Source organism: Lissotriton vulgaris, chromosome 4_1 (genome assembly GCF_964263255.1).
Source record: "Lissotriton vulgaris chromosome 4_1, aLisVul1.2, whole genome shotgun sequence".
NCBI lineage: Eukaryota > Metazoa > Chordata > Amphibia > Caudata > Salamandridae > Lissotriton > Lissotriton vulgaris.
The window spans coordinates 321,918,547-321,924,079 of record NC_141691.1 but is presented as its reverse complement, the minus strand read 5'-3'; positions in this window follow the sequence as shown (position 1 = coordinate 321,924,079).

The window sequence follows — 5,533 nt, the reverse complement described above, 5'->3', positions numbered from 1 at the left end:
GTTCGGTTAACAGACTGGTGCGCTTCGGCGCCCCCTCCCCCTCGTTCCCCAATTCCTTCCATTCTCCCTACTAGCACTATCTGAACAAAGGGAGCGGAGTGCTGGAAGAAGACGAACACCAGACACTGAAGGACCACATGAGAGGTGGCCGATGGGACAGACCGTCCCTGCTGATGCACACACAGTGAGTAGACGCTGAGACATGCAGAGCGCTGGCTGTCAACAAGTGGACGGCCACAGGTAACCATTCTTAACTGGCCTTGCTAAAACGAAGGCCCCCCAGACCGGCATCTCTCGGCGGGCCCGTGCCGCCGCTGCACTCTGCGGACTGGTACATGCATTGCCACGCAACTTAATGGATGCACTGCAGTGTCTATTACGAAGCCCACTAAGTGGCCGGCTAGGAAAACACACCTCCCCCATGTGCAACCACGCACGCACTCACGCTTTGCTTAATGATAGTGTCTCATTCGCCCTGCGTGATGGGCAGCAACTCCCCAGACTTGAAAGTTGACTATCTCAGTAGAGTGTTTGGACGACTGCAGGTTCAGCAGCCGACCTTATGGTATTATCCCCTGTTCATGTTCCCCCTCCCCCCTTTTTTTGGAATGTGCTGCATCCACAGGCAAGTGACGATTTCATTATACTCATTATTGCGCCCCACAGGTACATGTGGAAATGTTGTTGTGATGGGAGGTGGGAGGCTCTCCAGGGGGACACATGAGGCTGGGGGGAGGGAGGGTGGGGCCCCACTGAAGAACTGCGATGACTGCGGTTAAGATTTGCACTTGGAATGTGTGTGGTATACATACACCCTCGCGTAGGTACATGATCTACTCATACCTGAAGAGACATAAGGTCCAAATAGCACTCTTGCAGGAGACACATCTAACAGCACCCGAGGTACATACACTACGCAGACGGTGGCGAGGACACTTATACGCGACAGGGTTCTCCTCCTATGCACGGGGTGTGTTGATATGGATGAGACCGGGGATCCCATTTGACATCGAGGACTCTTACATAGATGGAGAGGGGAGGCTGGTAGCTGTGAAGGGGTGCCTGGATGGACGCCCGATAGTTCTGGCGTCGATTTACGCTCCCAACACGGACCAACAGGGTTTTTTCACGAGAGTGTCGACGGCCCTATCGCACTGGCACGGGATCCCTTGGATACTGGGAGGGGACTACAACTGTGTGCTAGACACCACGCTAGACCGCTCCTTCCCACCACTACCCAATGCGCCAGTAGTGGACGCCATGAAGGCCCTTATGGCCTGGGCCACTCACTGGAACCTACAGGACGTATGGAGACACCGAAACCCGAACACCCGGACATACTCATACTACTCGGGAGCCCATGACCTACGCACACGACTGGACAGGTACATGCTCACAGAGGACCTACTCCCGTTAGTAACGGATGCATATTACATGGGCCGGACGCATTCGGACCACAATCCCCACATGTTGGAAGTCACATGGGCGAACACACATCCTCCCGTCCCCACCTGGAGACTGCAGCCGGATCTCCTGATGGACGCACCTTTCCGAGACTCACTGTTCACACACATAGTGCACTACTTTGAGGAGAACACGGGCACAGCCTCCACCCCCCAGATTGAATGGGATGCGTTCAAAGTGGTCATAAGGGGACAATGCCTGGGCACGCAGGTCAACTTTAAACGGCAAGTTGAGAAAGACCTCAAAAGGGTAGAGGCAGAGCTGCTACGACATGAACAAGATACAGTGAGGGATGACGGAGCAGAGTTGCGAACTGCGCAAGCGGAGCACGAGAAACTAATAGAGAGACTGCGGTGCTTGAATTATGCAGCCCACGCAGCGCGCACCCACGACAGAGGAGATAAACCAGGCAATCTACTGACATGGTTAATTAGCAGGGAGGAAAAGACGAAACCAGTAACAAAAATACTGGGAGCCACTGGAGCACTCCTACACACGCAACAGGAGATACATTGCGCGTTTACTGGCCACTATGACAAGCTATACCGTTCTTGCCTGCCTACTCCTGCTCCGGACACTGAGGTATACCTCAGTTCGATACCGCTACTGACACTTAGAGACGCCCAACGCGATGACCTAGCGGCGCCCATTACCTCAGAAGAACTCCGGGTAGTCATAGCGGCGCTCTCCAATGGGAAATCCCCGGGCCCCCGACGGACTCCCAGCGGAGTTCTACAAGGCATATCCGGACCTCCTGATCCCTGAACTGATCAAAATGTATGAGGCAGCGATGGAAGACTCCTCATTACCGCCCTCCTTAAATGAAGCCACCCTGGTCTCCCTCTTAAAACCCGGAAAAGACGGGACGCAGTTGGGTTCATACAGGCCACTCGCCCTCCTGAACACCGACTATAAAATATTAGCATCCACACTGGCCCGGAGGCTAGCCCTATTCACGCCCACACTGGTCCACGTAGACCAGAACGGTTTCGTACCCACACGTAGTACATCACAAAATATCCGCCGGCTATTTAGGGTACAGGAATATGCGAGGATGCCTTGGCCACGGTCGGGATGTCTTGTACTAGATCTGGAAAAGGCATTTGATTCAGTGGAATGGCCGTATCTCAGAGCAGTAATGCAGAAGTACGACCTGGGAGAGGCGTACACGGATATGGTCGGCCTCCTCTACCAGACGCCCAGCGTACGGGTCCGGATTGGGGGCCTCCTGTCAGACACCATACAAAAGTCAGGCGGGGCACGAGACAGGGCTGCCCCTTGTCGCCACTGCTCTTCTCCTTAGCGATGGAACCGCTGGCGGAATTGCTGAGGAGGCAGGGTGCAGAATGGGGCATTCCATTGATAGATGGCACGCACGCGGTCTCGCTGTACGCTGACGACCTGCTCCTCTACATTAGAGACCTCACACAGATACCGCAAGGACTCACGGACACCCTACGAGAATTCATGGCCCACTCGGGACTGAAAGTTAACTGGGGGAAATCCGGAGTTTACCCCTTTCACCCCGACATGCAGGAATGTGAGGTACGACTAGGGGGAACGACGCTGACCTGGCACGCAGGCACCTTCAAATACCTAGGCATCCACATCTACCGGTCCCCTGCAGACGTGCTGGAAGGCAACTTGGTCAGAGCTATCTCCTCCCTGCGAGCCTAAATGGCTTTCTGGGGCACACTCCCACTGAATGTCCCAGCCAGAGTCACCCTAACGAAAATGATAGCACTACCGAGACTCCTTTACTATTATTCAAATATACCGGTGTACGTTCCCACCTGGATTTTCAGAGAGCTAGAGACTATGGTACGGGCGCTCATTTGGAACACAGGGAGGCCCAGAGTGGCGCTGAAAAAACTATACGCCCCGACACTAAAGGGGGGACTTGCGGTCCCCAATCAGGAACTTTACTATTTGCGGCGCGGCTTCAATGGGTGGTGGGCTGGCTCGCGGGGAGAAACGTGAACGATACGGCCTCGGAAACACCGGCCCTGACCCAAGCACGGGCACTCGCGCTGTTCCACCCCTTAGCTAAAGCAACCCGCGGAACACAGTTACACCTCACGGTGGCACTTAAATGCTACAAACGCGCACTAAGACTCACGCGGGAGGTCACACCCTACGCCCCAGCACTCCCACTGCAGGGCACGCCCAGAGTCGGAGGAGTGATCACCGCGACCTTGTTGGAAAGCTGGGAGCGTGCGGGGATAGAAATGATGGCGGATTTGTACAAAGATAGCACCCTGATACCGTTTGGGAGCCTGGTGGAGGACACAGATTTGCCGACGGGGCAGTTCCTACTACATGCCTCCATGATCCGAGAATTCACGAGACACTGGGGAGACATGACTGAGGAACCTCAGACACACCTGCTGATGCAGTACCTCCACATCATGGGGAATGGGTCCCATGTGATACATTGGCTGGCACAGGCATTACAGTCACACACAACATGCACGCTCCAACCATTGAGAGACAGATGGACAATAGACAGAGGGAGGAACTGGACAGACAAGGAGTGGGAGAGAATCCTGGAAGGACCACGCCGCATACCACCCAACTCGAGATTTAAAATCATACAATTCTACATTATACACAGGGCATATCTGTCCCCCGATAAAATTAACCGATATTTTGCACTAGACACCTCCGGCTGCCCGCGTTGTTCGTTGCTAAACGCTGACCTTCTGCACATGCTGTGGGCAAGTCCCAGGCTGCAGACGTACTGGCAGGATGTAACTGCACTGTTAACGAAAGGTGCGGGAACAGAACTAAGATATACTTGGGAAACTTGCGTGCTGGGGTTGTTCAAGAGGACGAGGCAAAACAAAGCCCATGCCAGGTCCTGGGATCTGGGACTGATAACCGCCAAACGACTCATAACGCGACATTAGAAAGACGCAAATCCACCGCAGATGAAACATTGGTGCACCTCTCTCACCTACTGGGCGACAGCAGAAGGCACGGTTCTCCGTAGAGAAGAGACCGCGGGACGGAGAGCCATACCGATTGCGCAGACCTGGGACGACCTCCTACAGACCTTCAGCAAGGCATGTCAGGAGCAGGGTATAACATAGACAGGGCGACCCCCTTATGGCACAAAGGCATGCAGATGGGGAGAGACACACGGTAACACCATGGCCATTGGTACACACACAAACGTGGGAAACTGAGTCATAACCTAGCCTTGCTCCTCCCCCCTCTGCCAGGGGCATCGTTGGAACCGGCCATCTACTTTGGGATTTGCCATCCTTTCTCCATCTAACAGACTATATTTCGGCAACTTCTGTGTATACTTTGACAATTTGACGATGGGGCTCTACTTATCGGAGGGAATCAGCAAATTTGATTGACGGGGCCAAGGCTGAGACTGTTGTTTTGGGTTTCTCACTATGGTTTCATCGGTAACGGGATTGCTTTACTAGGTAAACGGAGACCGGCGAGTTTTATAGTTTACTCCGGTGTAATTTTCTATTGTATTCTGCTCGATTGTGTCAGCTTTGTGGGGGATTCTTTGTTAAGGCGGTGGGGAGAGACCGGGAATGCGTACGATAAAGCCCTCCTCCATTTCTACTTTTAGTGTAGGGGTTTAGTTCTTCTTTATTTCTCTTTGTTCTTCCTATATTTCGGGTTTCAGTTATTTGGGGCGGCAGGCACGCTGGTAGGGGGGTAGGCCGTAGTCATCTGCAGGGGTGCAGGGTGGGGGGTTGGGGGAGGGGAATTTTTGTTTTGCCTTTATTGTTTCTATGGCCTTTTTTCTCTTTCGTATCCTTCCTTTTGCCTTTTCTTTTGCTTCTTCCTTTTTTGGGTCAGCGTAGTGGGTCCACTCTTCTGTCAATTATCGATTTTTCTTATCTGTGCCTATACTTTTCACGGTATTTCAGTATCATTGGGCGGGCGCTTAACTGGTGCGAACTGTGATTGTATGCTTGTTTATCCTGAATTGTATGCCTTAGAGCCACTGTCTTAAATGAGATCGATCTAACTGTGGAAACCCTACTATTTTGCCCACCCTTTATGCGACTCTGTGATATTGTATGGCACCTGATCCTTC